The sequence below is a fragment of the Bombina bombina genome, chromosome 4 (assembly GCF_027579735.1).
Source record: "Bombina bombina isolate aBomBom1 chromosome 4, aBomBom1.pri, whole genome shotgun sequence".
Classification (NCBI taxonomy): Eukaryota; Metazoa; Chordata; class Amphibia; order Anura; family Bombinatoridae; genus Bombina; species Bombina bombina.
The window spans coordinates 162155700-162166677 of NC_069502.1; positions in this window are offsets into that span (position 1 = coordinate 162155700).

Below are 10978 nucleotides of genomic sequence, written 5' to 3' on the forward strand. Positions count from 1 at the left end.
CTTGGATGACGTCATTTAAAGGGAAACTTCATTCTTCAACAGACATCATAAGAAGAGGATGCTCCGCGCCGGATGTCTTGAAGATGAACCCGCTCAGCGCCGGATGAATGAAGATAGAAGATGCCGTCTGGATGAAGACTTTTGCCTGCTTGGATGAAGACTTCTGCTGCCTGGATGAGGATGGATGTCCAGTCTTCAAAAACTGTAAGTGGATCATTGGGGGTTAGTGTTAGGTTTTTTTAAGGGTTTATTGGGTGAGTTTTATTTTTAGTTTAGGGTTTTGGGCAATGTAAAAGAGCTAAATGCCCTTTAAAGGGCAATGCCCATCCAAATGCAATGGTTAGCTTAGGTTTATTTAGGTAGGATTTTATTTGGGGGGTTTGGTTGTGTGGGTGGTGGGTTTTACTGTTTGGAGGTTGTTTGTATTTTTTTTACAGGTAAAAGAGCTGATTTCTTCGGGGCAATGCGCCGCAAAAGGCCCTTTTAAGGGCCATTGGCAGTTTAGTGTAGGCTAGGGTTTTTTTATTTTTTGGGGGCTTTTTTTATTTTGATAAGGCTATTAGATTAGGAGTAATTTGTTTTTATTTTTGATAATTTCTTTTTTTATTTTGTGTAATTTAGTGTTTTGTTTTTTTGTAATTTAGAAAAATGTATTTTGTTAATAACTATTTACTAACTAGTCTACCTAGTTAAAATAAATACAAACTTAGCTGTGAAATAAAATTAAAACCTAAGATAGATACAATGTAACTATTTGTTTGTATTTAGTTTTAAATAGGAAGTAGTTACTTATTAATAGCAAGTTTTATTTAGATTTATTTTAATTATATTTAAGTTAAAATGTATTTCATTTTATTGTAATGTTAGGTGTTAGTAAAAGGCAGGTTAGATTTTTTTACAGGTAAATTTGTAGTTATATAACTAGGTAGCTAGTAAATAGTTAATAACTATTTACTAACTTGTCTACCTAGTTAAAATAAATACAAACTTAGCTGTGAAATAAAATTAAAACCTAAGATAGATGTAATGTAACTATTAGTTATATTGTAGCTAGCTTAGGGTTTATTTTATAGGTAAGTTTGTATTTAGTTTTAAATAAGAAGTAGTTAGTTATTAATAGTAAGTTTTATTTAGATTTATTTTAATTATATTTAAGTTAGGGGGGTTAGGGTTAGGGTTACGTTAGGGTTAAGGTTTAGGGGTTAATAGGCTTATTATAACGGCGGAGTGGGCGGACAGCAGATTAGGGGTTAATTATATTTAAATAGTGTTTTTGATGTGGGAGGACAGCGGTTTAGGGGTTAATAATTTTATTATAGTTGCGACGATGTCGGGGAGCGGCGGAATAGGGGTTAATAATTTTTTTAAGTGGCGGCGATGTCCGGAGTGGCAGATTAGGGGTTAATAAATTTATTATAGTGTTTGCGATGTGGGAGGGCCTCGGTTTAGGGGTTAATAGGTAGTTTATGGTAGTTTATGGGTGTTAGTGTACTTTTTAACACTTTAGTTATAAGTTTTATGCTACAGCTTTGTAATGTAAAACTTATAACTACTGACTTTAGATGGCGGAACGAATCTAGTCGGTATAGGGTGTACCTCTCACTTTTTGGCCTCCCAGGCAAAACTCGTAATACCGGCGCTATGGAATTCCCATTGAAAATTGACTTTTTTAAAAGTGCTGACGTTGCGTGACAGCCAAAAAAGTGTGCGGTACACCAATACCTGCAAGACTTGTAATAGCAGTGGTAGGTAAATAGCAGTGTTATACTTATAACGCAAAACTCATAATCTAGCTGTACTTTATTCATTTACTCCTTCTCCCTATCCTCCTGCACTGTTCATTAGCCTATCTCTCTTAAACTCACCTTAATTTTGTACTCATGAACTTTACCTATTCCTAAACACTCTTTCTCCCCCCTGCACCTTGTCTCATTACTGCAAATCTGTATCTCATCTCATGTCACTCTCCCTCTTGCTTAAACTAGCTGCTGGGGAAATCTCCCCTAATCCTGGTCCCCAACAACTTTCTAGCCATGCACATCCATGTGTACCATTCCATAGACTCAGAAAACAAAACTCTTGTAACCCTACTACATTCCTCTTGTATCTAAAGCCACTACCCCTTTCACTTGTGCACTCTGGAACTCTTGCTCTGTTTGCAACAAGCTCACTTCTATACATGACCTCTTTATCTCCCGCTCCCTCATCCTTCTGGCTCTAACAGAAACCTGTCTCTCTCCCCTAGACACAGCAGTCACTGCTGCTCTGTCACATGGGGGTCTCGACTTCAGCCACACTACTAGGTCTGGTAATAGACAAGGAGGTGCTGTAGGTATTTTACTTTTCTCTCATTGCACCTTTTAACAAATATAGCCCATCTCTTTCACACATTTTTCTCATTCGAAACCACATGATTCGCTTATTCTATCCCCTCTCTATACATGTTGCAGTCATATACCGACCCCCTGGCTCCTCACCTCAATTTCTAGATCACTTGGCTGCCTGGCTACCTTATTTCCTTTCCTCAGACAACCCTGGCCTCATTCTTGGTGATTTCAACATCCCTCTTGACGGTCCAACTGCTTCCTCTGCAAAACAGCTTCTGCAACTCACTTCCTCTTTTGGTTTGTCACAATAGACTGACTCTCCCACTCACAAAGATGGTCACTCCCTTGATAGTGATGTCGCGAACATAAAAATTTGGGTTCGCGAACGGAGAACGCGAACTTCCACAACTGTGCAACTGGCAAACCGCCATAGACTTCAAAAGGCAGGCAAATTTTAAAACCCACAGGGACTCTTTCTGGCCACAATAGTGATGGAAAAGTTGTTTCAAGGGGACTAACACCTGGACTGTGGCATGCTGGAGGGGGATCCATGGAAAAACTCCCATGGAAAATTACATAGTTGATGCAGAGTCTGGTTTTAATCCATAAAGGGCATAAATCACCTAACATTCCTAAATTGTTTGGAATAACGTGCTTTAAAACATCAGGTATGATGTTGTATCGATCAGGTAGTGTAAGGGTTATGCCCGCTTCACAGTGACAGACCAAACTCCCCATTTAAAGGGACAGTCTACACCAGAATTTTTATTGTTTTAAAAGATAGATAATCCCTTTATTACCCATTTCCCAGTTTTGAATAACTAACACATTTATAATAATATACTTTTAAACTCTGTGATTATCTTGTATCTAAGCCTCTGAAAACTACCCCTTTTTTCAGTTCTTTTGACAGACTTGCAGTCTAGCCAATCAGTGCCTGCTCACAGATAACTTCTCGTGCACGAGCACAGTGTTATCTATATGAAATACGTGAACTAACACCCTCTAGTGGGGAAAAACTGTTAAAATGCAATCTGAAAGAGGTGGGCTTCAAGTTCTAAGAAATTAGCATATGAACCTCCCAGGTTAAGCTTTCAACTAAGAATACCAAGAGAACAAAGCAAAATTGGTGATAAAGGTAAATTGGAAAATTGTTTAAAATTACATGCTCTATCTGAATCATGAAAGTTTATTTTGGCCTAGACTGTCCCTTTAATGCACCGCAAACAATCGCAAAAGTCCATTTGCACAACCGCAAACTCCCCATTTGCACAAGGTTGGATACCAAGCTAGCCATGTCCTGTTCCTTGTCCTCACTGATGTCATTGAAGGTCACTTCCTCCACCCAGCCACGTACAGCACCATGGGTCCCCGAAAGGTGACAACAAGCCCCCTGGGACGCCTGCTGTGTTTGGTCTTCCACCTCCTCAAAGCCACCTTCCTCCTCTGACTCCTCTTCTTCAGACTCCTCTCTCTGCATTGCCTCTCTCTGCGTTATTATAAGGTGTGTTAAGTAGTACTATTCCTATCAGTTTAATCCCTGTTACGTTCCCTATCAGGGGACGTGTATATGGCATTGATTTTAGGAACCGGGAGATGGAAAAAGATGCTTGGTCGGACCTCCTACTTCAAATTTGGGGCACTGCGTGTGCAATCTAATCTGCCACCAGATAGGAGTGGTGTGTTAAGTAGTACTATTCATATCAGTTTAATCCCTGTTATGTGCCTTTTTTTTTGGTTTGGTTTTTGAAGCCACAGTGCAGCACCAGAGGCCAGAAAAATTAGGCATGTACACATGCCTGAAAAAATAGGTATTGTTGCAGCCGCTGCTGTAGCAGCGGCCAGAAAAATTGATGTTTGTTTTCCAGGCAGAAAGTGCCCTAAAACATTGCGGCTTGAACCCTAGTTGGTGGCGGATAAGTCACGCAAGTCATCCGGCATTCAGGGATAAAATACAGCAGCGTGTGGACCATTTTTAGCCCAAGGCAGCTCATCTCATCAGGCCTTTTTTAGTCGAATGTATCGCCCACTGTCAGTCCCTTTGGGATCCATCCCTCATTCATCTTAATAAAGGTGAGGTAATCTAGACTTTTTTGACCTAGGCGACTGCTCTTCTCAGTGACAATACCTCCTGCTGCACTGAAAGTCCTTTCTGACAGGACACTTGAAGCGGGGCAGGCCAGAAGTTCTATCGCAAATTGGGATAGCTCAGGCCACAGGTCAAGCCTGCACACCCAGTAGTCAAGGGGTTCATCGCTCCTCAGAGTGTCGATATCTGCAGTTAAGGCGAGGTAGTCTGCTACCTCGCGGTCGAGTCGTTCTCTGAGGGTGGGCCCCGAAGGGCTGTGGCGATGCGTAGGACTTAAAAAGCTCCGCATGTCCTCCATCAACAAAACGTCTGTAAAGCGTCCTGTCCTTGCCGGCGTGGTCGTGGGAGGAGGAGGATTACTTTCACCTCTTCCGCTGTTAGATTCCCGTTGTGCTGTGACATCACCCTTATACGCTGTGTAAAGCATACTTTTTATTTATTTTGGAACTGCTGCATCCTTTCCGACTTGCGGTAATTCGGTAACATTTCAGGCACTATGCTTATACCGGGGGTCTAGTAGCGTGGACACCCAGTACAGGTCGTTCTCCTTCAGCATTTTTATACGAGGGTCCCTCAACAGGCACGACAGCATGAAAGACCCCATTTGCACAAGGTTAGATGCCGAGCTACTCATGTCCCGTTCCTCATCTGCAGTGATCTCACTGAAGGTATGTTCTTCCCCCCAGCCATGTACAACACCATGGGTACCAGATAGGTGACAACGAGCACCCTGGGATGCCTGTTTTGGTTGGTCTTCCTCCTCCTCCTCAAAGCCACATTCCTCCTTTGACTCCTCTTCCTCACAATCCTCCTCCAGCATTGCCGCAGGTCCAGAAAGCGATGCTGATATGGCTGTTTCTGGTGGTGATGGTGACCACAACTCTTCCTCTTCACGCTCATCTATGGCCTGATCCAGAACTCTTCGCAGGGCACGCTCCAGGAAGAAAACAAATGGTATGATGTCGCTGATGGTGCCTTCGGTGCGACTGACTAGGTTTGTCACCTCCTCAAAAGGATGCATGAGCTTACAGGCATTGCGCTTGAGCGTCCAGTAATGTGGCAAAAAAATTCCCAGCTCCGCAGAAGCTGTCCTAGCACCCCGGTCATACAAATAGTCGTTAACAGCTTTTTCTTGTTGGATCAGGTGGTCGAACATTAGGAGTGTTGAATTCCAATGTGTCGGGCTGTCGCAAATCAAGCGCATCACTGGAATGTTGTTTCGCTGCTGGATATCTGAAAAGTGTGCCATGGCCGTGTAGGAACGCCTGAAATGGCCACACACCTTCCTGGCCTGCTTCAGGACATCCTGTAAGCCTGGGTACTTATGCACAAAGCATTGTACGATCAGATTACACACATGTCCCATGCACGGCACATGTGTCAACTTGCCCAAATTCAATGCCGCCACCAAATTTCTTCCGTTGTCACTAACCACTTTGCCGATCTCCAGTTGGTGCAGAGTAAGCCACTGATCCACCTGTGCATTCAGGGCGGACAGGAGTGCTGGTCCGGTGTGACTCTCTGCTTTCAGGCAAGTCAACCCCAAGACGGCGTGACACTGCCATATCCGGGATGTGGAATAGTACCTGGGGAGCTGGGGGGTGCCGTTGATGTGGAGCAAGATGCAGCAGCAGAAGAGGACTCAGCCGAGGAGGTTATGGAAGAGGATGGAGTAGGAGGAGTAGAGGAGGTGGCAGCAGGCCTGCCTGCAAGTCGTGGCGGTGTCACCAACTCCTCTGCAGAGCCACGCATTCCATGCTTGGCAGCCGTCAGCAAGTTTACCCAATGCACAGTGTAGGTGATATACCTGCCCTGACCATGCTTTGCAGACCAGGTATCAGTGGTCAGATGGACCCTTGCCCCAACACTGTGTGCCAGACATGCCATTACTTCCTTTTGCACAATCGAGTAAAGGTTGGGGATTGCCTTTTGTGCAAAGAAATTTTGGCTGGGTACCTTCCACTGCAGTGTCCCAATAGCTACAAATTTTTTGAACGCCTCAGACTCCACCAGCTTGTATGGTAAAAGCTGGCAGGCTAAGAGTTCAGTCAAGCCAGCTGTCAGATGCCGGGTAAGGGGGTGACTTTGTGACATTGGCTTCTTACGCTCAAACATGTCCTTGACAGACACCTGACTGTGGGCAGATGAGCAGGAACTGCTCAAGGCGAGACACGGAGTGGCGGATGGTTGAGAGGGGGCAAGGAGGACAGCAGTAGTTGACGTGGCTGAAGATGCTGGAGCAGGAGGAGGATGGCGGCTTTGAGTTTGTGTGCTGCTTGTACTCATGTGTTGATCCCATAGGCGTTTGTGCTGTGCGATCATGTGCCTTCACAAAGCAGTTGTACCTAGGTGGGTGTTGGACTTCCCACAACTCAGTTTCTTTTGGCACAGGTTGCAAATGGCATCGCTGTTGTCAGAGGCAGACACACAAAAAAAATGCCACACTGCTGAGCTCTGCAATGACGGCATACTGGTGGTGGCAACAGCATGCGTTGATTGGCGTACTGTTTGGCTGACCCCGGGTGCCGATGCATGCTGTCTGACTGTGCCACTAGCTCCTTGCGACGACCTCCGCCTCCTTCCAACTCGTCTCCTCCTCCTCTCTGTCTCCCCATCTGAACTTTCCCCTTCTTTTTCTTCTCTTCTAGTGGGCACCCACGTGACATCCACAGACGCATCGTCATCATCAACCGCTTCACTTGTATCTGACAACTCAATAAAGGAAGCAGCAGCGGGTACAACATCATCATCATCACACCGTACGTTCATGTGTGTAATGCTGCCTGACTGAGACATATCCCTGTTATCTACATCCTCTGGCAATAATGGTTGCGCATCACTATCACTCATTTCTTCCAACTGATGTGTAAATAACTCCTCTGACAGATCAAGTGAAGTGGCTGTGGTGCTAGTGTTGGTGGTGGCAGCAGGCGGGTGAGTGGTAACTTGAGAGGTTCCCGAAGCTAAGCTGGAGGAGGATGGTGCGTCAAGGTTCCGAGCGGAAGCTGTAGAAGATTGGGTGTCCTGTGTTAGCCAGTCAACTATGTCCTCATAACTGTTCGAGTTCGGTGTACGTGGCCTCTGAACATTGGGCATTATTCTAGGGCCAAAGGGAATCACAGTACCACGAACACGACAGCCCCTGCGGGGTGGCCTGCCTCTGCCTGTCATTTTTTTTTCGATTAGTGGTACTATGCGTGCAAGCTACTGTGACAACAGATATGAGTGGCACTGTGCACTGGCAGAAGTTGGCAGAGTAGACGCTATAGGCCTGACACACACGCTTGCAGACAACTAACTGCTATTCAATATATTACAGTCAAAATTGTATTTTTTTTTTTAAATCTACACTACTGTTACACCAGATATGAGTTGCACTGGGGTGACACTGTGCCCTGGCAGGCACTGAAACGCACACGTGTGAAGGAAACTAACTGCTATTATTTCACAGTCAAAAAGTGTTTTTTTTTTTTTTTTAAATGTACACTACTGTTACACCAGATATGAGTTGCACTGGGATGACACTGTGCCCTGGCAGGCACTGAAACGCACACGTGTGAAGGAAACTGACTGCTATTATTTAACACAGTCAAAAAAGTTTTTAGTTTTTTTTAAATCTACACTACTGTTACACCAGATATGAGTTGCACTGGGGTGACACTGTGCCCTGGCAGGCAGGCACTGAAACGCACACGTGTGAAGGAAACTGACTGCTATTATTTAACACAGTCAAAAAAGTGTTGTTTTTTTTTTAAAATCTACACTACTGTTACACCAGATATGAGTTGCACTGGGGTGACACTGTGCCCTGGCAGGCCCTGAAACGCACACGTGTGAAGGAAACTGACTGCTATTATTTCACAGTCAAAAAAGTGTTGTTCTTTTTAAATCTACACTACTGTTACACCAGATATGAGTTGCACTGGGGTGACACTGTGCCCTGGCAGGCAGGCACTGAAACGCACACGTGTGAAGGAAACTGACTGCTATTATTTAACACAGTCAAAAAAGTGTTGTTTTTTTAAATGTACACTACTGTTACACCAGATATGAGTTGCACTAGGGTGACACTGTGCCCTGGCAGGCCGGCACTTAAACGCACACGTGTGAAGGAAACTGACAACTATTATTTAACACAGTCAAAAAAGTGTTGTTTTTTTAAAATCTACACTACTGTTACACCAGATATGAGTTGCACTGGGGTGACACTGTGCCCTGGCAGACAGGCACTGAAACGCACATGTGTGAAGGAAACTGACTGCTATTATTTAACACAGTCAAAAAAGTGTTTGTTTTTTTAAATTTACACTACTGTTACACCAGATATGAGTTGCACTGGGGTGACACTGTGCCCTGGCAGGCAGGCACTGAAACGCACACGTGTGAAGGAAACTGACTGCTATTATTTAACACAGTCAAAAAAGTGTTTATTTTAAAATCTAAACTACTGTTACACCAGATATGAGTTGCACTGGGGTGACACTGTGCCCTGGCAGGCAGGCACTGAAACGCACACGTGTGAAGGAAACTGACTGCTATTATTTAACACAGTCAAAAAACTGTTGTTTTTTTAAATCTACACTACTGTTACACCAGATATGAGTTGCACTGGGGTGACACTGTGCCCTGGCAGACAGGCACTGAAACGCACACGTGTGAAGGAAACTGACTGCTATTATTTAACACAGTCAAAAAAGTGTTTTTTTTTTTTTTTAAATCTACACTACTGTTACATCAGATATGAGTTGCACTGGGGTGACACTGTGACCTGGCAGGCAGGCACTGAAACGCACACGTGTGAAGGATACTGACTGCTATTATTTAACACAGTCAAAAAATCAAAAAAGTATTGTTTTTTTTAAATCTACACTACTGTTACACCAGATATGAGTTGCACTGGGGTGACACTGTGCCCTGGCAGGCAGGCACTGAAACGCACACGTGTGAAGGAAACTGACTGCTATTATTTAACACAGTCAAAAAAGTGTGTTTTTTTTTAAATCTACACTACTGTTACACCAGATATGAGTGGTGGCACTGGGCAAGTGGGCACAGTATACTCTGTGAGCCTGACACACACGCTGGCAGGCAGGCAACTGCAATTAGATTACACAGGAAAAAAATAAAAAAAGCAGACTGATGTTCTAGCCCTAAAAAGGGCTTTTTGGGGTGCTGTCCTTACAGCAGAGATCAGATGAGTCCTTCAGGACTGTAGTGGACACTGAATATACTAGCCTAGCTATCAATTTCCATATTAAATCAGCAGCAGCTACACTGTCCCTCCTCTCTCTAAGAATGCAGCTTCCAAATGAATCTAAAATGGATGCTGTCCAGTAGGTAGGAGGGTCTGGGAGGGAGGGTCTGCTGCTGATTGGCTGGAATGTGTGTGCTGACTGTGAGGTACAGGGTCAAAGTATTACTCAATGATGACGAATAGGGGGCGGATCGAACATCGCATATGTTTGCCCGCTGTGGCGGACGCGAACAAGCTATGTTCGCCGGGAACTATTTGCCGGCGAACTATTCGCAACATCACTATCCCTTGACCCAATCTTTAGCTATTGATGCACTATTTTCAACTTCACTAACTCTCCTTTTCCTCTTTCTAACCACCATCTCCTCACTTGCAACATCTCATCCCTCCCTACAACTCTCCCTCCATCTACTCCTCTCACCAAACTTCACAGAATCATTATGTCATTGGATCAGCAACAGCTTGCTAATTCCCTCGAACCTCTCCTCTCATCTGTCTCCTCCTTTTCCTGCCCTGACCAATCTATCTGTCACTATAATTCCGCCCTTCATCAGTCCTTGACAATCTGGCCCCTTTTACCGTAGCTCAGAAATCACACACTCATCCTCAGCCTTGGCATACTCCTCTGGCACGGTACCTATGCAGATGTTCCCATACTGATGAGCGGCACTGGAGAAAATCTTGGAGTTCAGCTGATTTCCTTCATTACAAGTTCATTTTGAACTCCTACTATTCTGCCCTTAATCTCTATAAGCAACATTACTTCTCTACTCTTATCTCTACTCTTTCTTCAAACCCAAAACGTCTGTTCTCCACTTTCAATACTCTTCTCCGCCAACCCCCACCCCCTAATACAACGTATCTGTCAGCTCAAGACTTTGTCAGCCACTTCAATAACAAAATCAACTTCATCAGAAACAAAATCAGCTCTCAACATACTTCCATTCTCTCACCCCCTCAAACGCTCGCAATCAACCACAACCCACATAGCCATAAATTTAGCTTTTACTCCCCTGTTACTGAGGAAGAAGTTTCTACAGTTACACTGCACTCTCACCTCACTACCTGTTCCCTTGACCCTATCCCCTCACAGCTACTCCCTCTCTTCTACCCTTACCCCTGTACTCACACACATTTTCAACCTCTCCCTCAGCACCGGTATATTTCCCTCATCTCTGAAACATTCACTGTTTACACCTATCCTCAAAAAACCTTCTCTTGATCCAACCTCCCCATCCAACTACCGCCCTATTTCCCTACTCCCTCTTGCCTCAAAGCTACTTGAAAAGCTAGTATATGCACGCCTAT